A 26,710-nucleotide genomic window follows, 5' to 3' on the forward strand; every position below is an offset into this window, starting at 1 on the left:
TTTTTCTGGTTCGTAAGGCATCCTATATGGTACTGTAGCATCCTGAACTCTGAGTTGCTCTGTACCAACCCACCACACACAGAACTAAATGGTTGGGTGTTCTTATCCTCAGTTAATGTTGTAAGGAAAAAATTCAGCCATGTATGTCAGAAGTCCAGACAGTATGAAATTTACCTCAGGTTTGCATCTTACAAATGACCATGAAACAAGCCATAAAAAAATCAAAAGAGGATGAAATAGCTGTATTTATTTCTACAATGGAGAAGAAATATATTTGTGATATTTAAAGCAATAGAAGATATCATCAGAAACAAGGCAAATCAAATCAATTACAAAAGAGTTTTAACTTTTGGTATCAAAGGAAAATCTAAATGAAATAACTTAGAAAATTATTTTAATTATTATGAATAAAGCTTATGGTCCAAAAGAGATACAGAATTATGTAAATTTATAGTTAAGACCTAGACTCTACTTGAAAATTTATCAGAAAATATGAAGATACTTTTTACATGTAAAGAATGACAAGTAACATCTTTCATTAGTATTGCCTTTACAATTTATAATGTCTTCATATCATCCTAGTGGATAGATTTGCTCTATCAAAATGTCTTTTTGTTTGTCTACAAATAGAAAAGAACATGAAAAATGTTTAGCCTGAATAATAACTGAAGAAATGCAGATTTGAACAGCTATGGAATGCCAATATTAAATTAACAATAAAAGATAAGATTGATAAAACTTGTTACATTAGATTCTGCATTGAAAACCTACACACATTACTGGTCTATCTGTAATTTGTTCCTATTTTTCTGAAGTGCAAGTTGGCAATTTGTATTAGAAACTATGAAAGCATTCATACCCTTTAAGTCGGTAATCCCACTTTTGGGAATACACACTAAGGTAGTAATCCGAATGAAAAGGAAAGTTGTTTATACAAAGATATTTAGGACGTCAAGTTCATAATATGGAAAGATGGAAAGTGACCAAAATGCCTAGTATGTGGGAATGCTTAAGAGAACCATAGTGTATCAGATTCTCCATGGCCACCAAAACTGAGACATATGTAAACAGAATCATATGTAAAACTGTGCATACATCATAATGCTAGGTGCAAGCAAAACAGAATGCAGAATAGAATAGCCACTCTTACAAACTTCATATACATGGTGTCTGTGCTTTGATGAGTCTGGAAAAAACATAGATGGATGTAAATAGCTGGGTGTTTTAAACGCATGGGATATTTTTTCCTATAAAATTATTTATTTAAACTTTTGTCAAACATCTACTACTTGACAAAACAAAAAAATGTGGTTAAAACTTCATTACATGTGTAATCTATGTAGTAAATTCTTTTCTAACACATAATGTACTTCTATCTTTCCTTGGAGACCTGACTTAGTATTTCTGTACTCCTGCTATTACTATGGTTGGGTTATCACCTATGGTAGGGCCTGCACAAAAATCCAATATAGGGAAGTTGCAAATATCTGAGAATGGCTGGGGAGAGTGAGGGGTTCCCCCCTCTGTTCCAGATACAGACTTCTTGCTTCCCATGAAGTTAGTATATCCTCTGAACCTTGAGGAAGATTAAGTACTGCTCTGCATCCTGGGTTCAGAGAATGAACCTAAAACCATACAGGATGAGAGCAGGTTTGGGTGAAGATCTGACTTTATGCCCTGGTGTAGCTAGCAATCTTTTTCGCCATGTATGTATCTTATGTTACTCTTAGGTAACTTGACTGCAAGTTCCAGAAAAATCTTGCCTCAGTTTACTCAAAAAACAGAAAAACTTATTATTCCTTATAAGAAGAAGTCCAAGGGCAGGACAGTTCCAGACTAGTTAATTCCATGACTGAAGGTTCTTTCCATTTTTCATTCTGCCAATCTCAGAGTGTCAGCTTTAATAGTGGTTCCAACATAGCTGCGGTGGCTCTAGTCCATGGACATGACACCTAGGATCAGGACTTTTTCTTTCTTCTTTGAAGAGAAACCTTAACCAAACCCTGCCTTCTGCCCTCACTGTGGGCAGCCTTCCTTTCATTTCTCATTGGCCAGAATTGCATTCCACATCATTCCTAAGCCATTTACTGTCAAGGGGAATGAGACCAATGGCTTGCTGAAGTTAGGCCTATCAGGACTTGTCCCTGTGGCTGGGTGTTGGGTCTCCTTAGACACTTGTTGGCTCCTAAGGTCCTCCCCGTCTGGTTCTCTGGCTAGAAAGCTGGGCTACTCTGCCATGTACTTCCTGAGGATGTGTCTACCCAGAGCCATGAAATAAGTGAATAGGTAGAGAAAAAAAAGCAGTGGGGATTCTCCCCATCCTATGAAGACCTCAGTTTTTCTGGCCAGAGAGAAGGGCTCCCTCTCAGAGTTCTAGGTGCCTACTTGGCTGCTGCTCCCATTAGTATTGCCATAAAATTGCTTAGGACCTAGGGGGTGAGAGAGTGGAAAAAACAAAGCCCACTGACCCAGGGGTTTCTCCCACTCTATCAGATCCATAGGGGCTTGCTTTCTCATTCATACCTCAGAACAGAAATATAGATGGTTTCTCTTTGGAGTTCTTTCTGTCCTCATCTGGTGCACAGTTCCAGGCTTCAGACTGCCTTTGAATCAGGCTAAGTGATACTAAGTGTAAAACCAGAAAACTCACCGTTCTTTTTGGTGGTTCTTTGAATTCTTCTTTCCTTCCCCAGTCTATCTGCCAGTATTTACTTTCCAGAGTTCTCAAACAATAGCTCCTCCATGCATTCTGTCCAGGATTTTTTTATTGCATTTAGTAAGAGAGAGAGGCTGGAACATGTTTATTCTATCTTGCCTGAAACTGGAAACATCCCTTTTTAACTTCCAGATATTTGGAAGACATGATGAGTATCAGTCTATGAGAAGGAATAGTCTTCAAAACTTGTAGAATCTGGAAGTGATTATCTCTTTGGACATAGTGTCAAAGAGGAGGAAAGAAACGATATCTCTCCAAAGTTTGAATTGGTGGTACAAGAGGCTGTATGGTTTGAACTGGTGGTACAGGAGACTGAAGTAGGGGTTAACGGGAAGGAAAGACAGTCTGAAGTTGGAAACATGGACTTTCAGAGGAAGGATTTTTGCTATGTTTAATTTCCTGAGAGTCACTGGTAACAAACACAGATAAGTAGCATCTTTTTTCTAGGCCTGCTTTAATGACTTAGCAAGATTGAAGATATTTGCACATGTATAAAAATTTTTAAGTATATGAACAGTACATGCTTTTATTATAGTCTTTCTTCACATATGTCTTATTAACTAGGACCATTTTGGTTATAAGTGATGGGGACTTATCTTGAGCAGACTTTGGGAAAAGGAGGGATTTATTGGCTCATGTACATCAATTAAGATTAAACTATTATACTGTGAAAGGGGAAGGGGAACAGTGGGGTTTCAGCAACTATTCAATCTGTGGTCTTGGACATGGCCAGTGTTCCTTTTGTGCTTCCCTCTGCAGATAGGCCTTCTCCACATGGTGAGAAACAGCTTCTGAGAGCTCCTGAGTTTTGTTTCTTTAAGTATACACTAATGAAAAACATTCTGAAAAAGGGCAATCATTGGCCTAGACCATGGATACCTACCACGAATTCAATCAACTGTGGTAGAGATAAGAAAGTAAATTCATGGAAGGAAATGGCAGCAATTGAGGAAACCTCATGGGTGGAATGTGGGATTAGACCATCTAACTGAAAAGGAGAGTTTTGGGCAAAACCAATATGACAGCATAAAGGAGAATCTTGCTTTCAGTCAACCTAGGATATTACAGCCTTGTAATCATATAGTTCTATTACATTCTATTTTTCTTTTCCTTTCCAGAATTCCAGATTTACCTGAATCCCCTGTCCTTCTTTGCCCCCAATCCTCCTTCACTTTTTTTTTTTAATCATGGCTTGGCCTGTGCTAAATTTTGTCTTTTCTTCTTAAGTTTCTTCCAGTTGGTTGCCTCTTCCTTTCAGTCTATCACCTCCTCTCCATTTTTCTTCTTAATCTTCTTCCTGTGCTCTATAGACATTCTTTACATATAAGTAAACTTAAAAATCAAGCCTTACAAAGAGATTCTGGTCCTTAGTTCATAGGGGGAAATAAAAGGGAAGAGAAAGAACACTGATCCAATAGTCCACAATCTTGGGCTGCCTAGTAGCCTAAGTGATAATGACACAGGCCCTGTTATCCATGAGTGTATGATCAGCATAGGGTGAGAGGCAACTAAGCAAACAGTCATGGTATGGATTAGGTTAATGGCAGAGGAAGTCTGGGGTTCTGGGGGACAATTGGATTGACTCTCAACCTGGATTTCCAAAAGAAAAATTAATGCTTGGAGAGACTAAGTAATTTGCCTTGCTTTACATGTCTGGAAAGTGGCTAAAATAGTAATCACCCTTTTTCTGTGCAGCCAAGACCTGATTTTCTCCCCACTACACCATCGTGTTGCTACAGGGGGAACATGCATGAACTAGAGTTCAAATAAGTATTGGTTTCTCATCACAGATGCCATGCAGAAGGCTCCATCTTTCCTTTCTCTAGGCTCATTTTGTCATGTGGTATGACTCCACAGAGATGAGATGTATTCTTACATCCTTAACACCTTTTTGGGATTTGCCTGTTCTTACATCCTTATCACCTTTTTGGGATTTGCCATTGATTGGATAATACATTCTACAGGTACATAGAAGGAAGAGAACATCACAGGTCATTAAATTCAGCCTCTGCATTCAGTCAGCTATCTCAGATATGGTATCTATAAAATAGCATGTGTTAGGGATATACAAAATTTCAGAATGTAAATTTAGTAGATAAGTGGAAAGACTTAAAGACACTTAAACCAGGGTCCTCTGAAAAACAGCCCAGCCAGATCACCCTACTATGAAGATGATAGTTCAGGAACTCTGCCACATACTTGGGGACTTCCACTTACCTTTTTAGAGTCGCACTCTTAAGCATATAGTCTAGGATATGCGTACTATAAAGAAATCTTACATGTGAGAGAGACTAAAACAAATATTATGAAAAACAAGTACCTCTCATATCTTCAGAGAGCTAAAAGCTTATTTCATTCATGAAATTAAAAATTACTATTAAACAACTATTAGAAATTTAAAATAGGAGAGATGAAATTATAAACTCAATAGAAGAGTTAGAAGAAAAATATGGTGAAATCTCTCAAAAGTAGAAGAGAAAGGCTGGTGATAGAAAACAGGAGGGATGATTGGAGAAAGAGGACCAGTAGAGGAGGTCCAACATCCAAATGCTAAAAGTTCCTGAAAAAGAAAACAGAGACAACAAAGAAGAATGCATCATTAAAGAAACAACTCAAGAGAATTTTGAAGAATTAAAAATTTAAGTATCCAAATTGAGAAGCCCTGCTGAGTGTTGAACACAATGAGAGAAAATCAGTGGACTCTAAGACAGATCGTGACATTTCAGAACAGTAAGGATGAAGAAAGATTCAGAGAGAAGAATCAGGTTCTATAGTGAGAATTAGGAACTGAAAATATTGGACTTCTCAACATCGGCCCTTGGAGGTAGCATAGGATGCTAAAGTAACACCATCAAAATTAGAATGAGATGACTCTGCTGCCCAATGGTATCAGAGTTCTCTAGAGCAATAGACTCAATGGGCCCTATTAGGTATAGAAGTGTATAGTTGCACATATTTGTGAAAATATAAAAATGGATTTTTTTCCAAGGAATTGGCTCAGGTGACTGTGGGGGAGCTGGTAAGTCTGAAATCTGTAGGGCAGGCTGGAGATGCAGGCAGTAATTAATGTTGCATTCTTGTGGCAGAATTTCTTCCTCGGGAAACCTGTTTTTACTCTTAAGGCCTTTCTGGTGATTGAATGGGGCTCACCCACATTATTGAGGGCAATCTCTTTAATCTAAAGTCAAAGGATTGTAGATGTTAACCACATCTAGAAAATATTTTCACAGCAACATCTAGATTAACATTTGATTAAGTAACTGAGTACCACAGTGTAGCCTTGTTGACACATAAAACTAACACAGCAGTCAAACCATCAGTTAAGTGTGCCAGTAGAAGAAGACATTTTCAAACAGAGAAGATCAAAAAATGTTTATTCACCATATGTTCTTCCTCAGGAAGCTACTGGATGGTGTGCTTCAACAAACTAAGGGATTAAACCAAGCAAAAGGAGGACATGCCTTTCAGGTTGGCCTGCCTTCAAGGCTCAGAGGTGTGGATTCTTGTGCAAATGATTTATTAAGGAGATTTAGAAGGGAATGGAAGAAACAGGACAAGGAAATAGAGGAAGTCAAGCAAGGTATGATTCCAGGCAGAATTCAGTCTGACCCTGCTGGGGAATGCTGGAGTATAAATTACTTTAGAGTTGTCCCAACCTGAACAAAAGAGGGGGCTTGCTTGTTCCTGTACATGCCCACCAATAGATAAGAGCTGCTTTGGGGGATGTTGGGTGAGGGATGAAAATTCCAAGGCACTTGGTTCTTTGGCTTTAGGCAAAGCACCTCCAGTAGCCCAAGTGTAGTCCTCTTTCGAAAAGATACAGGTGTTGGTTGTTAGAAGCAAAAGCACCCCGAAGCCGAGAAGTGTGTGTGTGTGTGTGTGTGTGTGTATACAAAAGATAGTGAAATGGTATATGGCATTACAAACTGGGATATAGGAAACAGAATCCAATACAGGAGAGAAATAAAGGAATCCCCAGGTTGATGGTGAAGGAAAATCCCTAAACAAGTCATGCCAACAGTTCAGATTGCTGGAGTGGGTCAGGAGACTGGGAGAGAATTATTTAAGAAGATAAAAATGATAAAATGCCTAATGAACTTGAACATATTGAGAAGATATTTACATATATGAAGAAGAGTTCACAGTGAAGTTAACGATAAGGGTATAGAAAACTTACAAATGAAAGACCAAGACAATCATAAACTCCAGGAAAGACAAAATATATTAGAAAGTAAAGTAACCACATTTTATAAGCCTGATGACTCAGTTGTGATTGGTGTTACATGATCATAATAAAGTAAACGCTGAATGTATTGAATTTAAAACTATATATATAAAAAAATAATATTAACACTATTGGGTAAATGGGGATAGGAAGTAGGTGTGTGTGGTGAGATGGAAGAGAGTGGCAGAAAAATCTCAGTTTCCATATTTGGAAGTAGTGGATAGAGCCTCTAAAAAATCAAGAAGTAGCAACATCAGTATATTACTTATAGATGGAGAGGAAAAAAATTCTAAAACAGTCTTCTAAAAGTTGAAAGTGAGTTCCCTGAGGGGGGCACTTGACGGGATGAGCACTGGGTGTTATTCTGTATGTTGGCATATTGAACACCAATAAAAAATTTATTATTAAAAAAAAAAAGAAAGTGAGTTCCCCTGGGTGGTGGGAAAGGGGATGGGGTGGGGCAGTGTGTGCAACTGTTATTCTCATACAAGTCTTACAAAAATGATTTGACTCTTGAAATTGTGTGCATGTGAAACTTTTATTAAAATAAAAAGAGTAAATTAAAAAAGGAGGAAAGCCCTACAGGCAGAGATGACGGAGATGTGGGAAATTAGGAGGAATGGAAGTCGTCTGATTCAGATACATTTCAGATATATTAGTTTGTGTTTCCCCCAATCCCAAGCAGGGCCCAGGAGATAACAGTGCCAGCAGGGAGCCTTTGATCTTCAGACTTTAGCAAAAAAGAATCTTAGAACTTTAAAGACTTAAATTCATAGAACCATCAACGTTTGGAATCCTATATTCTTAGAATCTCACTTTAATTTATCCTTTAAATCTCAACTCAGGTGTCACTTCCTCCAGGAAGCCTTTACTGACCTTTCCCATACATCCCCTGGTAGGCTTTTCTGCTATCCCAGCACTCCTCAGGCTGCAGTGTCAGGTTGCTTACCTGTCCTCCTCCTCCACTGTTGGTAGAACATGCATTCCTAGTCATTTCCAGGTAAATGCAGCCATTTCCAGTTTGAACAAAGTTGTTCATTCAGCATTCTTGCCCCAACTCCTACCCTGTCCTATCAAGTCCAGGCTGTTGAGATGTCTCAGCTTGATGGAGAGCACCTGGTCTCTGGTCACAGCAGGAGTTCATGCTGGTGGCTGGGGTATGTAACTCTACCCCTCTGGTGTGGTTTTTGGCATCCTGAACTACTGGCACTTGCAGAGATCTCTCTGTCATTGGCCTATGCCTTCTTTGTTCTGATCACAAAGCTCCTCCTTGTCTGCTCTTCCTCCTGGAGCTTCTTAGATGAACTCTGGAGCTCATGTGGGGCTGAGGAAGACTCAGGGGCATCCCTGCCAGGCCCTTTGCTCAGACATGCCCTCCACCATTTCATTCCGCTGGGTCTGGCCCACACTGGGACTGTGAAACTCTCAAGGACCTCACTTACCCTGTTGGGCCTTAGCTGAGAGTGACATGCATCCTTTCCCCTCCCACAGATCCCTGAACTAATCTGTGTTAGTTTTCTGTTGCTGCACAACAAATATTACCACAAACCTAGAGGCTTAAAACAAGACACAGGCATTATCCCCTGATTTCTGCGGGTCAGGAGTCTGGCTAAGGCTTAGCTGAGTCCTTACAAAAGCTGCAGTTTGAGGCACTGCCAGGGCTGGGTTTTCACTCACCTGAGGCTCAGTCGGGGGGAACATCTGTTCCAAGCTCTCAGCGTTGTTGGCAGCACTCAGTTCCTTGTCATATGGTCCTCTGCATAGGGAAGCTCACAGCGTGGCAGTTGGCTTTTCCGTTAGTAAGGGAGAGTCTCCTTATAAGATCGGCACTAAAATTGTATGCTGTGCAGTCACATACGCATAATCACATTCATTCTGTCACCTTTGCCATGTTCTGTTAGTTGGAAGCAAGTCACAGGTCCTGCCCACACTCAAGGGGAGGGGATTCTGCAAAGGCATGAGTGCCAGGAGGTAGAGATTACGGGGGGGGGGGGGGGGGGGCGGGGAGTGGGGGTGCACCTCAGAGTCTATCCACTGCAAGGCCTAGCGTCCAGAACACCCACCTGGGGGGCTGGGCCCACGCTTCTGCATTAATCTGGGACTCTCCCTCTGTCTCTACCTCCTTTTGGCCGGCGGGGTTTTGGGTAGGGAACTGAATTACTCTTCCTCAGGCATGTCTTCTTAATTCTACTGTTTACAGAACACTGCCTTTTTGTACTCAGAAGCCAAGATTTTGAGATCGTAAGCTATTTTTTTCTGCCAGAAGTTCCAAAATTCTATTTTCAACTGAAAAGCTGGAAACTCACTTTTTTGTTCTTTGCTTTTTATGCCCTTTCTTTCCAATGCAGTAAGCCCAGACTGCCCTAACTGCTGCCTGAAATTTGGGGAAGGTCACGGGCAAAAGAAAATTACTGGGAATAGTATCACGATGCCCTGGAACAATCCACAGGGCTCTGCTAGAACAAATGCAGATACAGCATCAGAGACCTGGGTGCAAATTCTGGTTCTACCACTTACTAACTCTGTAACCTAACTTATTTTCAATGAGCCCTGGTTTCCTCGCCTATAAAACAGGGATAATGATGTCTATTTTTATAATATTGTGAGGATTAATTGGAATAAAATTGGGAAAAGCACCTTTGTGAATTATAATGTACTGTATATGAGAGCATCACCATTATAGTTGCACAAGTGCACCAGAAAGCCCTTTAACATATTGAAGATAGCAGTCCGTGTAGACCTGGCTTCTTTGTAGTTCTGGATCTGGGACCAAAGCCTTTGATGTATTATATCTGTAATAGTAGGTGCTGACCACAGGCTTGTATTGTGTCTCGGGCAAGGGCTGGTTTGACGTGAGATTTTACCAAATCATTGTCATAATAACCAGATGGTAATATTATGTGTGTGGATGCTTCTGGTAAATCACAGAGGTGGAATGATTCTAAAACTGGGAGTGTTTATTCCAAAAGGCTATTTGGACAGAGTTTATTCATGCTTGGCACAATGTTCTTTCCATCACAACAGCATTATAACCCATCGTGTGATTCTATCGTGTATGGTACCAGGCTCTGTGCAGGGGAGAGTTATGTTATGCATAGACTTGCAGAAGTGTTTTCTTCTCTTTTGACTTGCTCAAACAATATTAATTTTAATAAGTATTTATGGAGGCCAGCTGTCATCGGGTGGTATGGATGACAAAAGCATGCTATAAAATTCCTTTAAATTTTTCCTGAAAATCTCATCTTCTGCTGCCTAGTAGCTCATCTTTTCCTAGAAGAAAGAAATTGATACGTCAGATTGCAGACCCAGCCGAAGACCTGTAAAATGAGGGAAGCAACCTGTTACGTGGGTATGAAATTAGGGCCCTCCCGATGGTAGAAGGAACTTCTCAACAAGACTGGTTCATTCGGGCCACAGATGTTTTGAAAAATTTGTCATTCTGCAGTTAGGGTCTTTCCATATCATCTCTCTTTAAAGAAAGCTGAATTGAACATACAGCATCTGAGTAAACTGCATTATTTATCTAACATTCTTAGAGTGACTGTGGGTGTACCATAGGCTTCATATTGAAATGGGAAAAAAGAGGGGAGGTTCAGTGATCCTAAATGGTGGTCTTCTGGGCAGATTGAGAATTCAGAGTGTGGTTGGCAGAGGGAAAGCAGTAGTTTATAGGGGTCAGAGCCACAAGCCCAGCTTGGTCTGCACTGCAGAAAAGAAATATAGGGACAGGGGAATCAGTATCTAGGAAGCTTCTCTGGCCTGGGGGACCCACGTAAGCAGGGTTAAGTATTGCTCCCAGGCTCAGAGTGTTTGCTCCCTGCATTATTTTTCTAGGTGCTCTAGTCTTAACCCTGGAAGGGGTAGGCAAAGGCTAATGAATGTTACTAACAGTTTTGGTTTCTTTTTATGTGCCAAGCCTGGTGTTAGGGACTTCATGGGCAGAACGCGCTTAATCACAATTCGAACTACATAAAGCAAATACAACCATGATGACTCTTATAGTCATAATAGCTTCTCAGATGAGAAGAAATGACACTTTATTTTTTTTATTTTTTTAAATTTTTATTTATTTATGATAGTCACAGAGAGAGAGAGAGGCAGAGACACAGGCAGAGGGAGAAGCAGGCTCCATGCACCGGGAGCCCGACGTGGGATTCGATCCCAGGTCTCCAGGATCACGCCCTGGACCAAAGGCAGGCGCCAAACCGCTGCACCACCCAGGGATCCCAGAAATGACACTTTAAACATTTCTCTAACATTGAACTCAGTTTCCAAATCCCTATTCCGGCTGCTAAAAAAAAAAAAAAGAAAAAAAAAAAGTAATCTAGCATAGTTTTAAGTCTTTTCAACCCAATATATTCATTTTTCTTGTCACTTCTGGTTTAAAATGTAAACATTTCAAGGTCTATAGTTCTCCCTGCCCCCATTACTCCTGTGTTTTGTTCAAAGGAGCCTTTAGGACCTGGTGGCATTGCACTGGTGGGCATTGGCCTGTGGTTGCCTCACTGATGAGATATCTCTTGCAGTTGCTTCTCTTTATATTTCTTCCCATCTTGGTTTGTGCTTCGTCTGGGAGTAGGGATAACTTCTTTTGTTGATTTGGCCCTACTCCTGGTCTTGTCACCTCTGATCTGCCCTCCCCAGCCTCAGCTATGGGGCCCCCTTGCCTGTACTATGGTTATTTCCAGGCTGGCTCACAGGCGCTCATTCTCAACAAGCTTCTGCTTTCCCTTCATGCCCATGGAAACTCTTGAGACTTCTACAGCCACAACCACAACTTGTCACTGTCACCTCTGTAAGGCTGCTGGCCAACTTTCAGAGCTCTAGGATGAGCAGGGTACAGCCCTCTCCACTCTCAGAGCCTCTCCACCCAGCCTGGGCCTGTCCCAGGGAATGAGAGGCAGGGAGTTAGGTTCCTAAAGAGTGTCTTCTTTCTTTCCAAACTCTTTTCCTTCTCCTACATCTTGGAGTGCTTTCATTTGCTATGAAGTCCAAGGCCAAATCTCTGCTTCTTCTATCTATTGCATCTCTGTTTGCATGTGCTCTTGTCTTAAACCCAGGAAGTGTCCACTGACCTTAAAAGATAAAGAATGGAGCACATTTGTTCCCAAAGGTTGCTGTGTCAGTGGATGTCCTTCTCTTTAGTTGCAGAACATGGGTAGGAGAGTAGTCCCTGTATACTATATAGCCACATATCAACTAAGGCTTTGAAATATTATTTCACTATATTTATATTGTCTCCATTTCACACATGAAAAAATTAAGTTTCAGAGAGGTTGAATATTTGATCAAGCTGGGGCAAAACCCAGAGTTGTCTTAAAGCAGATGCTTCTCATCCCCCACTCCCAAATCACACTACTGCCCACAGGAAGCCCATGCTCCATGCCAGATTCTGGGTGGCAGCAAAGAAGGGCCCCACAGGGTGTGACAGGCCTAGAGTCACTCTGGATTGGTAGCTAGATGGGGCTGTGAGAACCATGTTAATTATATAGGCAATAAATAGGTGTGTTCTGGCAAGCAGATCCCTGCTGCTTCCGCTAAAGCAGGAAGCAGGAAGAGATGGTGAGTTACTTCCCTAAAATGCTGACTGTTTTCTGCATTCAAGAAATTAGAGAAACCAGTGAGAACCCACAAATGGGTTGTGAACCCAGTGAGATGGGTGCAGTGACACAGGAGGAAAAGATAAAGGGGACATCCTCAACTTCTGAGGACTGATTCACCAGCAGGCAGAAAGATGGTATTAGAGACACACAGGAGACATGTGAACTCCTATTTCCTCGAAAGAGACATTAATGGTTGGAAATCTAATAGAGCACTTTCAACTCAAGGTAGTGGGTCTGTATGCTTATTTCTTTTCCTTTCTCAAATCTCACTGAAATGCCAGAAGGAATGAAAAAAGTACAAACCCCCAAGGACAAAGAATACAAGAGAGAACAGATCTCCAGACATTGGTATTTGGAATCCCACACACAAAGTGCCTGGGTAACCACCTGATCCCCTGCGGTAAAGCCCAGAAGCCAACAAGATGCACCTAAACCTTCCAGTCAGCTTTTTAAGGACTTCACTTTTAGACGGACAACCGGAGGTCATCAGATATTTGTAAAAAAATCTCTCATAGTCAAGATAGTGACCCACATGAGGAAAAAGTAACTCTGAAGAAACACAAATGAGAAAGAAGAAAGCTTAAAAAAAAAACTTCAAACATTCCCTGTAATTAAACATCCTTAGAGAGATAAGAGGTAATGTTATGTGAGGTATCCTTAGAGAGAGAAGAGGGGATATGACATGGATGTGCCCCTGTGATTTAAAATATGATAAAAATGGAGATACCTGGGTGGCTCAGTCAGGTAAGCATCTGCCTTTGGCTTGGGTCATGATCCCGGGGTCCTGGAATTGAGCCTTGTGTAGGGCTCCTTGCTCTGTGAGGGGCCTGCTTCTCCCTCTCTTCCCTGCTCGTGTTCTCTCTCGCTCTCTCTGTCTCTCAAATAAATAAATAAAATCTTTAAAAAGAAAAAAATATGATAAAATGATATATTCAATAAGTGAGTTTGAAGACAACACTGCGGAAGATAATGTGGAAGATAGTCTCTCAGGAATAGAAGAAAAAAATAAAAGAGAAAATAGGAAAGAAAGTGAAACTGGAGAACCAGTTCAAGATGTCAATATTTGATTAAATCGAGCCCCAAAGAGGGAAGAGAGAAACTGGAGGAAAGGAAACTATGAAAGAAATAATATAAGAGAAACTTACCAAAATAATACAAGATAGTTTTCAGGACAGGGACTTCTGGATTTAAAGGCCCAGCAAAATGAAGGAACAGAATTTGACTATAAACTACAACCTCAAGTAATTTCAGAGCACCAGGGGTACAGAGAAAGATTTCAAATCATCTTAGGAGGGACGTCTGAGTGGCTCAGTGGTTGAGCATCTGCCTTTTGCTTAGGGCGTGATCCCACGGTCCCTGGATCGAGTCCCACATCGGGCTCCTGCATGGAGCCTCCTTCTCCCTCTGCCTGTGTCTCTGCCTCTCTGTGTGTGTGTGTCTCTCATGAATAAATAAATAAAATCTTAAAAAAGTCATCTTAGGAGAATAAGCAGGTTTATATAACATATCAGGAATCAGAGTGGCATGGAACTTATCAATACAAACTGTGGAAAAAGGAAGATAGTGCTTTTAGAATTCTAGGACAGATACATTTCAATCTAGAATTCCATTTTCTGCCAAACCATCAATCAAGATTGAAGGTAGAAGGACATTTGCAGACATACAAGTTCTTATGAATGAATTCCTTTGCATGATGTTCAAAGTATTATTGGGTGTGTGTTCCACAGAGTGAGATTGCAAACCAAGAAAGAAGAGAATATCAGGTCAATGCAGGGAGAGGCAACACAGGAGAGAGGCAAAAGGAGTTCCCAAGATGATGAAGAAGAGAAGTTCCTGCAATCAGCTGGTTTGTAGGTCTAGAGAGCACCAGGTGAAATTTGAGCAGGAGGTTGGAAGTCTCTGGTAGGAATGTTTCTAAGAAAACTACTGGAACTGGTATATTATCTGATATGTTCGATGGCATTGAGATGGTTCATATCATCCATAGGAGGAAGTTGACATATAAAGTATAAAATAGAAATATCAAGAAATCAGAACCTGTTAATATTATTTAGAAATAAGCAATCAGGGGCACATGGGTGGTTCAGCGGTTGAGCATCTGCGTTTGGCTCAGGGTGTGATTCTGGAGTCCTGGAATCGAGTCCACAGAGAGCCTGCTTCTCCCTCTGCCTATGTCTCTGCCTCTCTCTGTGTGTTTCTCATGAATAAATAAATAAAATCTTTTTAAAAAAAAGCAATCAGAAGAAATGGTCGTAAGAGCTGAAAATGGTTGTCTCCCAGAAGCCAGAATCAGGGGTGCAGCGAGTAGTCCCAAGGACTGATAAGTCTATAGTTCTGTTTAAAAGGACGTATATGATATTTTGAAAAATGTTACTTTGAAATTGCTGATATTTGTCAGCTTTGGCTTATGAAAATGGCAATTATACATGGTTCAGCTTAATTAAAATAGAAATATGAAACAATCTTAACAGTAGTTCTATATATATCAGAGTTTATTGGTTCTATAGTATTATGAAAATTAAGAATTTTTCACCAAGGTAGAAAAAAGAAAACAAAATTATAAGCACTTTTGTATAACTCAGTGGATGAAAACTTCAGTCATATCATCTCTGCCCTTCTAGTGTTTTGCATGTCTGTGTGTGAATTGTTTCTTCACCAGAGTACTGCATCTCCCTTCTTTGTTAGCTGTCTAAAATTTCAGCCATGGTTGTGGTTTCTTTCTTGATAAATGATTATTTTAAAACCATGCCAAAATACTTGTCTTGCTTTTTCATTCCTTGACATCTTTTGATGCCTATACTTTATTTATCTATTTCTATCTATCTCTTGAATCCCTACTCCAAACACCTTCTCTTTGCTCACTTGGTTCAGATTTCTGGGCAGATTGGACAGGATTCACACTGTGTTAGGGTTAAGTGAGACACAGTGGTCCACTTAACCCTAACAGTGCTGCTTCTGTACCTTAGTGCACAAACTCCTCTACCCTGGGAACTGCTTCCAGATGCTCTGGGTGAGCCCAAGGCAACTGTATGCACTGCAGGATGTATCCCCTTAGCCACAGTTGACTGGGACAGAGATGGCACCTAACTCAAGGTAGGCCAATCAGATTCCCTTCTCCAGGAATTCGGAATTGAACCTGAGCGGGGGAGGTACAGACAGCCAGTTATTTAGTTTCCTTGTGGAGCTATAACATGGTGCCTTATGTGCTGTGGGTTACAAAATCTGCCCTGTGGGCTAAGGATCAGGAAATGGTAGTCTGCAGAAGCAGGACAGTGAAGCAGATTTGCAGAGAGAATCAGGGATGAGAGATGGAAAAGAAATCATGATGACTTCCAGTTTCACCTTCCAGTTGTTTCCTGAGAAAGGCTACATTTTCCCTCTTGGGTTCTCTTAGACAGCTTAGTGACCTTATAATAAAGAAATTCTCCCCCTTGTTTTTCTTTGCTTAAATGAGTTTGAGTAGGCTACAGTTACTTGCAATCAAGAGAATACTAATGGGGACATGTCAACCACTAGAATTCTATAATTCAGTGACACATAGGACTGCTTATGATTTCGGGGAGGGGGAGGCGTGGGAACCGGAGTCTTAGGCAATGGGGAAGCTAAAGTAGGGACTCAGAGGGGTCCTGGGTGAATGAATTTTACTGGGTTTAGTGAATATGATAAGGAACCCCCCTACTTCACAAGCATAGCTGTGAGGGGGCGGGGAAGCTTGACTAGACTCGCTAAATATTCTTTTCCTTCAAGTTTTGATGTTAGTATTTGAAGTATAGCAGATAGCTAAAAACCCTAAGTAAATCCAGCTAGTATTTAACTGTGGTAAGGGGAGACACCTTTTTTGATGAAGATTTTTCTTTCTGGTCTTTAGTGTGTGTGGTGTGGAATCCATTCTAGAAAGCTCCTGTCTGTATTAAATCCTTCTCATGCTCAGTATTTTTTTTCCTTCCTTCTGCTCTGTCTGACCTGATATGATGTCATTTGGGCTGTATTAAACATTTTTTTTGAAAAAGAGTGAACATTATACATTTCATCCAAAAAATGCTATTTCTGGGTCTACAATTCATCTCTGCCACGGCATTTTCCTGGTTCCTAAAGGACTCTGGTACAGACGTACCTTCTCCCCCTCCTCCCTTTCACCTTGGATTCAGCGCTAAAAAATGTAAAAGACGTTAATAAGGCAGGAGGTGCTTTATGCCACAGGGTATAGATGATACTATTGGAAATGAGGAATCTTCTTCCTGAATGTTGTCAATTTGTTACTTTTCTGAGTCAGCTGGTGGCAGCTCAGCATGGGGCCCCGTTATCTCCCCGCCCAAGCAGCTGGCTTTGGGCACAAGTCTGGACTAGGAGAGATTGCTTCCTGGCCCCAGTGGGGCATTTCACAATTTTCTTTTCCTTGAGAAACTTTAAAAAGCCATCTAGGCTACACTACCTGTGTACTTCATTTAAAGCAGCTATCATGTGATTCAGTTCAGGAAAGGCAGCAGCCAGACACCCTGCTGTGGAGAGGGTGAAACTTGTCACCCTGCTGGAGGCTGGTGCCTGGGATACAGAGTACAGTGGGCCTGCGAATCAGTCCAGTTTGGCTCAACCAACACTTATTTGACACCTACTCTATGTGAGCAATTAATTATGTTAGGCGGGGGGGTGGGTGGGTACAGCGGTCAGTAAGAGGTGGTCTGTGCCCTCAAAGAGCTCATAGTTTAGTGACGAAGATGAAAAAAATAAACAAATACTTAATATATAATGGGTAAAGTCAGAGAAGGACATACAGGAGCAGGAGGGGGAGGTAGCTAGAGCTGCTGTGAGGGATGCAATATGGAGGAAGGTAGTCATCTGATCTGAAGCTCAAGGAACAAATTGGAAGAAGCCAGGAGTAAAAGTGGAGGGAAAGCATTGGAGGCAGAGGGGAGGGGACAGCATGAATGAAACATGGAAGTATGAAACTGAGTTGCCTATTTGGGAGACAAGTAGATTGCTAGAGTATTGAAGAGAGGAGGGGGAGTATAGAAGACAGGGCTGGTGAGGTAAACAGGGTCCAGGTGGTTGTGTACTGGGTTGCAGGGGAGCGCATTGGTCTTTCTTTTATAGGGGTTGGAGAACCATCAGCTTAGGGGCATTCCCTGCATAGATGGAAGGGCTGAGCCTGAGGAGCATCCTGAGGGTTAAGGCTCAGGCCCAGAAGCTCTTGGAAAGAGCTGGTGGTAGGGGCAGAACTGAAGGGCTGGTAGCAGGGCTGCTGGACACCTTCAAGTGCTGAAGGTCTGAGCGAACCAGGACAGTAGCGGGCAGACAGATAGGCAGATGGGCAAGGAAGAACCAACGGGTACACGGGACTTGAGGGCCCTGGATCTGAAGTCTGCCCTGTGAGGTCAAGCCCAAATAATGAGGCAGGTGATGAGGGTCAGAGTAAATCTAAAAAGGTCAGAATTGTCAAAAGCCAGAGGTCCACTCAGCTATTGGCACAGGACCTGTCAAAAGTTGTGGCCCCTGCCTCTTTACCTTCTGTTCCCTAACCACCCCAATCCTGTTTAGCTAGCATTAGGCAATTTTAAGTTTTCATTCAAAAATCCATTCCTACTATGCTAGAGGTGACGGACAAGAATCATGCTTAGTCATCAGGTTGCTTGGGCCAGGTGGTGGCAATGGAGAGCAGTAGACAGATTGAAGTATATTTTGTAGGTTGACACACAGGACTTGGTTATAGATTTGATCTGAGGGTGAGCAAGAGGCATTTCAGGACTGTCAGATTCCTGGCTTTTAGCTACTAGAGGTTGGTGGTACCAACTGCATATATGGTATATTAGTTTGCTAGGGCTGCTATAACAAAGTTCCAAAGACTGGATGGTTTAAACAACAGAAATTTATTTTCTTATAGTTTTAGAGGCTGGATATCCAAGATAAAGGTATTGGCAGGGTTGGTTCTTTCTGAGGGAAGAATCTGTTCCAGGTCTCTCCTTGCTTTGTGGATGGCCATATACTCCCAGGTCTTTACATCGTCTTTCCTTTGTAAGTGTTGGTGTTCACATTTCCTTTTCTTATGAAGATACCAGTCATATTGGATTAGGGCCCACCCTAATAATGTTACCTTAACTTAATTATCTCTTTAAAAATCCTATCTCCAAATATGGTCCCATATGAAGATACTGTGTGTTAAGGACTTCAACATTAAGAACCTGATGGGGGGTGGGTACAGTTCAGCCCATAACAATGAAGATGATCAAGAAAGGATCAATTTTGTGAAGAAATTAGGAATGCATATATTAAGACATCTATAGAGTTGTTTTTTTAAAAATTTACTCATGAGAGACACAGAGTGAGAGGCAGAGACATAGGCAGAGGGAGAAGCAGGCTCCCAGTGGGGAGCCTGACGCAGAACTCGATCCCAGAACCCTGGGATCACAACCTGAGCCAAAGACAGGTTCAACCACAGCCACCCAGGTTCACAACCTGAACCAAAAGCAGGTTCAACCACTGAGCCACCCAGCTTCCCCAACTCATGCTTATTATTAAAAAAAAAATCCTGGCAAATTAAATGGTATGATAAAGGAAAGTGAAAAAAAGCTATCCCATTTTGGACACTTCATATTCTCTTACTTTAATTTCTTATTATAGGATCAACCACAGCAAATGGCTTTGTACAGGTTTGACTTCCTTCCTTTGATAGTACCTTGGCTCAAGCAACATGCTGAGTATTTTTGCTACTTTTACCTTGGGGTTTCTATGTACATACACAAGACTGATGAAAAGTAGAAATAAATTTATAGGAATGAGATAATTTTTTCTCTTTTTATTGAGGTATATTTGATACACAACATTGTGTAAGTTTAAGGTATACAACATGGTGATTTGATCAACTTCTATATTGTGAAATGATTACCAAATTAGGATTAGTTAACACCTCCATTACCTTACGTGATTAACCATTTCTTTTTGTGGTGAGAATATTTAAGATTATTCTTATAGCAACTTTCAGTGTATAATACAGTATTGTTAACTATAGCCACCAACTTACTCGTCTTATAACTGGAAGTTTATACCCTTTGATCACCATCTCTTCATTTTCCCCACTCCCTAGCCCCTGGCAACCATCATTCTAATCTCTGTTTCTATGGGTTTGGCTTTTTTGGATTCCACATATAAGTGAGAACATATAGTATTTGTCATTCTGTCTCTGATTTATTTCACTTAGCGTAATGCTGTCAAGGTCCATCCATGTTGTAGCAAATGGCAGGATTTCCTTCCTTCCTTCATGGCTGAATTTTATATCTCTACTATTTCTGTCTGTCTGTCTTTCTCTATCTAAATCTAGTTATCTAGAACTATCTCTATCTCTATCTCTATCTCTATCTCTATCTCTATCTCTATCTCTGTCTCTGTCTCTTTGTCTCTTCCTCTTCCTCTTCCTCCTTCTCTTCCTCTTTCTCTTTCTCTCTTTCAAGATCCAGTCATCTGTACATGAATGTACATGAAACAACTTAGGTTGTTTCCATATCTTGGCTATTGTGGTAATGTAATGAACACAGGGGTGCAGGTATCTCTTTGTGATATTGATTTCATTTCCTTTGAATATATATCCAGAAGTGATATTTCTGGATCATATCCCACTATTTCTATAGTGGCTATACCAATTTACATTCCCACTACCACTGCACAAAAACTCCCTTTTTCTCCACATCTTTGCTAACTCTTATCTACTGTGTATCTCTTGTCTTTTTGATGACAGCCATTGTAGCAGATGTGAGTTGATATTTCATTATGGTTTTGGTTTCTATTAACTGATGATTAATGATGTTGAGCATCTTTTTAAGTACCTGATGGCCATTTGTATGTCTTCTTGGGAAAATGTCTCTTCAGATGCTCTGCTCATTTTTAAATTGGATTATTATTATTGCTATTGAGTTATATTAGTCCTTATATATTTTTGATATTAACTCCTTATCAGATACATGATTTGCAGATATACTTTAGGTTGCCTTTTCATTTTGTTGGTTGTTGTTTTTTTCTGTGCAGAAGTTTTCAGTTTGATATAGTCCCACTTATTTATTTTTGCTTTTGTTGCTTGTGCTTTTTGTGTCATATCAAAAAAAATTGTTGTCAAGACCAATATGAAGAAGATTTTCCCTTATGTTTTCTTCTAGGAGTTTTGTGGTTTCAGATTTTAAATCCATCTTGAGTTATTTTTTGTGAGAGGCATAAGATTGGGGTTTAGTTTTATTCTTTTGCATATAATTATCCAGTTTCTCCAACTCCATTTAAGGGACTATTTTTTCCTCATTGAGAATTTTTTTCCTGGTTTCATTGAATTGTCTTCCTGTGTTTTCTAGTAGCTTATTGAGCTTCCTTAAAACAGCTGTTTTGAATTCTTTATTGAACAAATTGCAGATGTCCATGTCTTTGGGGTTGATTACCAGAAGATTATTGTGACTCTTTGGTGGTGTCATGTTTAACTGATTTTTGTGTTCCTTGAATTCTTGAGTTGCTGTCTTTGCATTGAGGTAGCCGTCACTTCCTCCTGTCTTTACTGACTTCAGGAGAGGAATACATTTCATTAGTCCTGCTAGGGATTCTGAGGCTTTCTTAGACCTTCTATGGATACACCTATTCCACACTTCTTGCTCCCTCTTGTGGCAGAATTCTAAACCTTGTATGCCTTCCCTCTGCAACAGATAAGATTAAGTGCTAACAGCTTCCCTTTTGTTTTCCTGAAGGTGGCATGAAATGTTAAGTTTATGGACTCTCGGGATCCCTGGGTGGCGCAGCAGTTTGGCGCCTGCCTTTGGCCCAGGGCGCGATCCTGGAGACCCGGGATCGAATCCCATATCAGGCTCCCGGTGCATGGAGCCTGCTTCTCCCTCTGCCTATGTCTCTGCCTCTCTCTCTCTCTCTCTGTGACTATCATAAATAAATAAAAATAAAAAAAAATTAAAAAAAAAAGTTTATGGACTCTCCCTGGCCTGTAGGTTGGAATGACTTTCTGTGCCTACTCACTAGGCTTCTGCCGAAGCTTGTTCTCACTGCCATTGGTAGCATGCCCTGAGAACTGGCCACTGGGTAGGATTATGTGTGGGTGAGGCACACAAAACACTGAGGATGCCCAGGTGCCAGTTGTGGGGATGTGTGGGCCAGGTGTTGAGGGTGGGTTTGATGGAGTCTTTGACATTGTTAATAGGATCACATCCTTTTAGAGCTCTCCAGGATTCCTATCTGCTGCTTACCTCTTGTCTTTGTGCCCCTTACTCATGAAGCTCATGACTCAAGGTTCTGGATGAAGTGAGAGAGGAATGGGCCTACTTGGCAGCATCCTGCACAGCTAGTGAAGCCAGGTGTTTATTCCCACGCTCTCATTTCTTCCCACAGGAGAAATCATAGACTGAGATGGCTGTTGGCCCTGAACTGTGCTGTCTTGGGGAAAGGATGATATAGGTAAAGCAAACTGTTCCTCTTACTCTTTCTAATGCATTTAAACTAGTATTTTTTTTTTTTTTCCTCCAATGGTATGTTGGAACATCTTAATTGGAAACCTGGACTTCCATAAAGGCTCTTTGATCCCTGGATAATTGTCTATGACTGTTTTCCTCTCAGACCACAGCTGAGAGGGACTGGAGCTGGTTATGGGTCACTGTAGGGTACACAGTTAAGAAAGAGGTCTCTATGCCTATTATATGATGCATGGATGTGCCCCTCTCAGGTTCCTTGGCAAATGGATGCTAGATCGGACAGCTCCCACAAGGACACTTTTGTTTGTGGATGAGTGCCAAATTATTGTTGTTGAGGTAGAGAGGACAAAAATGAGGAGTGTCTTAGTCATGTGGGTGATGTCACTCCAGAAATGAGATAATTTTATATATCTTCAAATAATATTTTAAAAAGATATACAAAGGAGATCCTTAAGAGAATCTAGGGTTCTAGAATGGCTAGAGTGGCTGAACCTTCTATGGTGCAAAATTTAAGGAAGCACTTATTTACAGGGTCATGCACATGCCAGGTCAGACTCATCTTACCTTAGTCCCAGGCCTAGGCAGATCAGTGGAGTCTTTTGATGACTGTAGTCCTGAGAGCTTCTTTAGGGACAGGGCATAATGCCTGCTGAGTATGGGAGGTCTTTGGGGGCAGAACATTCTCCTCTGTGTACTATATCACGTAGATGAACGAAGGCAGCACAATCTGTAAGAATTGAAGAGAACAGGCTTTGGGGCCAGATGAGCTAGGACCAAATCCTGGCTCTGTCATATACTAGTTGAGTGGCTGTGGGTACCTACATGAAAATTCATCTGTTGGAGAGTGGTGAGCTATGCATGCCACCTTGTTGGGAGGGAAGTCTGATCCAGCAGAGGTCTAGTTATAGGAAATGGGTGCCCTGAGCATCCTAGGACAATGTGAATCACTTCTGTCTGGTGAGTTGGAAGAAAATTCAGTAAAGGAGAGGACCACCAAGTAATTTCAATTTACTTATTTATTTATTTTAAGATTTTATTTATTTATTCACAAGAGACACACAGAGAGAGGCAGAGACATAGGCAGAGGGAGAAGCAGGCTCCCTGCAGGGAGCCTGATGCAGGACTCAATCTCAGGACCCCAGGAACATGACCTGAGCCAAAGGCAGATGTTCAACCACTGAGCCACTCAAGTGCCCCAGTAATTTCTTTTGTTTTTTTTAAGATTTTATTTATTTCTTCATAGAGATGCAGAGAGAGAGAGAGAGTAGCAGAGACACAGGCAGAGGGAGAAGCAGGCTCCATGCAGAGAGCCTGTCGTGGGACTTGATTCCAGGTCTCCAGGATCACGCCCCAGGCTACAGGCGGCGCTCAACCGCTGCACCACCGGGGCTGCCCGTAATTTCAATTTAATAAACAATTATCAAGGACCCATTGGTATAAGACATTGTGCTGAACTTTAGGGCACATAGGGGTACAGGTATAGTTAGGATAATATATACCCTTAAGCTCTCTCACCCCCTTTCCTGATGGGGGCTGTGCCTGGTCTGGCTAGGGGTGTGCTCTGGTTGTGTGGAGGTAATGGGCCAGGGAGTTTGTCCTTTACCTGGAGTTGATTTGGTTGTTGAACTTAAGAATGTTTTAAAAACTGGAGGTACAGTAAAGGTAGGAGTGAGGAGGTGAAAAATGGGGTCTGAATGGGTCCACAAAAATAAGGAGGGTGAGAGACACTTACTGGAGCCAGGGAGAAAGATTGCTGGTAGATGAGAGTGGGAGATAGAGCAAGAGAATAAATGTGAAGAGGGTCGTGAGTGAATACTCGGCAGAGAAGTGGCTCTCCAGAGCTGGCTTTTACCTTCATGGCATGGCCTGTGGCAAAGCGATGGGGCAAATGCCTATCACCTAATGTGTGAGTTGTCTTCCTACTTCCTTCTCCAGGCTTGAACGTTAGTATTCTTAAGGAGGCATGGCTACATTTTCTAGAGACATGAACTCTGGAAGCCCTGAGTTTAGAGGCAGTACCCTGAAAATTAGCAGTATTTTTGTTTTCCTACAAGTCAGCATCAAGTCAAAGCTCAGTCTTCCATTGCTCCAAATCATCTTATCATTCTTGACTTTGCTGTGACTGATGTCTGTCAGTCACAAAGGTTCAGCCATAAATATATATGAACTCATGAGAAGTATTGGCCATGGCTGCTGGTATCAACTTCACAGTAAACTGAGCTCATTTTTCACTGATATTAAAAATATTCTTCCTGGGGCCCATGTGGCTCAATTGGTTAAGTGTCTGACTCTTGATTTCGGCTCAGGTCATGATCTCAGTTGGTGAGATCCAGCCCTGTGTCAGGCTCCTTGCTCAGTGGGGAATCTGCTCGAATTTCTCTCTCCTACTCCCTCTGCCCTTCCCCCTGCTCATGCACACTATCTCTAAATAAATAAAAACATTTTTTTCTTTAAAATCAGTTAATTAACATATAGTATATTTCTAGTTTTAGAGGTAGAGCTTAATGATTCATCAGTTGCATATAATACCCAGTGCTCATTTCTTCATGTGCCCTCCTTAATGCCCATCACCCAGTTACCCCATCCCCACCCTCTCCCCTCTAGCAACCCTCAGTTTGTTTCCTATAGTCTCTTATAGTTTGTCTCCCTCTCTGATTTCATCTTATTTTATTTTTCTCTCCCTTCCCTTATGTTCATCTGTTTTGTTTCTTAAATCCTACAGGAGTGAGGGCAGCCTGGGTGGCTCAGCGGTTTAGCGCCGCCTTCAGCTCAGGGCATGATCCTGGAGATCTGGGATGGAGTACCATGTCGGGCTCCCTGCATGGAGCCTGCTTCTCCCTCTGCCTGTGTCTCTGCCTCTCTCTCTCTCTCTGTGTCTCTCATGAATAAATGAATAAAATCTTAAAAAAATAAATTCTACATGAGTAAAATCATATGATATTTGTCTTTCTCTGACTTATTTTGCTTAGCATAATACCCTCTAGATCCATCCACATCATTGCAAATGGGAAGATTTCATTCTTTTTGATGGCGAGTAATATTCCATTGCATATCACATCTTCTTTATCCATTCATCTGTTGATGGACATCTGGGTGCTGTCTCTCTGTAAATAAAATATTTTAGATTGGAGGAGGGGCAAGATGGTGGAAGAGTAGGGTCTCCAAATCACCTGTCTCCACCAAATTACCTAGAAAACCTTCAAATTATCCTGAAAATCTATGAATTCGGCCTGAGAATTTTTTTTTTTTTTTTTTTTTTTTTTTTTTTTTTTACGGCCTGAGAATTAAAGAGAGAACACCTGGAATGCTACAGTGAGAAGAGTTCGCGCTTCTATCAAGGTAGGAAGACGGGGAAAAAGAAATAAAGAAACAGAAGGCCTCCAAGGGGGAGGGGCCCCGCGAGGAGCCGGGCTGAGGCCGGGGCGAGTGTCCCCAGGACAGGAGAGCCCCGTCCCGGAGGAGCAGGAGCTGCACCGACCTTCCCGGGGGAAAGGGGCTCGCAGGGAGTTGGAGCAGGACCCAGAAGGGAGGGGATGCCCTCGGGCTCCCCGGGACAGTAACAGACACCTGCGCCCCGGGAGAGTGCGCCGAGCTCCCTAAGGGCTGCAGCGCGCACGGCGGGACCCGGAGCAGCTCGGAGGGGCTCGGGCGGTGGCTCCGCGGAGGGGGCTGCGCGGCCCCGGGAGGAGCTCGGACGGGCTCGGGCAGAGGAAGAGGCTCCGTGCAGAGGGGGCTGCGCGGTTCCAGGAGCAGCTCGGAGGGGCTCGGGCGGCAGCTCCGCGGAGGGGGTTGCGCGGCCCGGGAGCGTGAATCCAACAGCGCAGGCTCCGGAGCACAGGGCGCCGGGACACAGCCCAGGATCCGGCCTCCCCCGGGACAGGCAGAGGCCGGGAGGGCCCAGGACCGCAAGGACGCTCCTGCCCCACCTGAGCAGATCAGCGGCCCCGCCCCGGAGCCTCCAGGCCCTGCAGACCGAGTAGTTCCTGCCGGAGCTGAATCCAGGGCTGCAGAGCTGGCCCCGCCACTAGGGCTGTTGCTCCTGGGGCCTCACCGGGTAAACAACCCCCACTGAGCCCTGCACCAGGCAGGGGCACAGCAGCTCCCCCAACTGCTAACACCTGAAAATCAGCACAACAGGCCCCTCCCCCAGAAGACCAGCTAGACGGACAAGTTCCAGGGGGAACCAAGGGACTTAAAGTACACAGAATCAGAAGATACTCCCCCGTGGTTCTTTTTTTTTGTTTTTTGTTTTGTTTTGTTTTTTGTTTTGTTTTGTTTTGTTTTGCTTTTTGATTTGTTGATTTGGGAAGGCCCCCACCCCCCTTTTTTCTCCTTTCTTTCTTTTTCTTTCTCTTTTTCTTCTTTTTTTTTCGTTTTTTTCTTCCTTTTTTTTTCTCTTTCTCTTTTCTTTCCTTCTTTCTCTCCTCTCTTTTTCTCCTTTTCCCAATACAACTTGCTTTTGGCCACTCTGCACTGAGCAAAATGACTAGAAGGAAAACCTCACCTCAAAAGAAAGAATCAGAAACAGTCCTCTCTCCCACAGAGTTACAAAATCTGGATTACAATTCAATGTCAGAAAGCCAGTTCAGAAGCACTATTATACAGCTACTGGTGGCTCTAGAAAAAAGCATAAAGGACTCAAGAGACTTCATGACTGCAGAATTTAGAGCTAATCAGACAGAAATTAAAAATCAATTGAATGAGATGCAATCCAAACTAGAAGTCC

General features: G+C 42.1%; 1 long non-coding RNA gene across 1 annotated transcript in view; it reads left to right on the forward strand.

The window, feature by feature from the left end:
- LOC125753394 (uncharacterized) overlaps window positions 1-24,853 on the forward strand; it is a 54,646-nt gene extending 29,793 nt beyond the window's left edge. The window contains exons 2-3 of the long non-coding RNA XR_007405103.1: window positions 21,905-21,970; window positions 24,707-24,853. This is a non-coding gene — a long non-coding RNA (uncharacterized LOC125753394). The remainder of the gene's footprint in view (window positions 1-21,904; window positions 21,971-24,706) is intronic.
- The last annotated feature ends 1,857 nt before the right edge of the window (window positions 24,854-26,710 follow it).

The sequence above is a fragment of the Canis lupus genome, chromosome 23 (genome assembly GCF_003254725.2).
Source record: "Canis lupus dingo isolate Sandy chromosome 23, ASM325472v2, whole genome shotgun sequence".
Classification (NCBI taxonomy): Eukaryota; Metazoa; Chordata; class Mammalia; order Carnivora; family Canidae; genus Canis; species Canis lupus.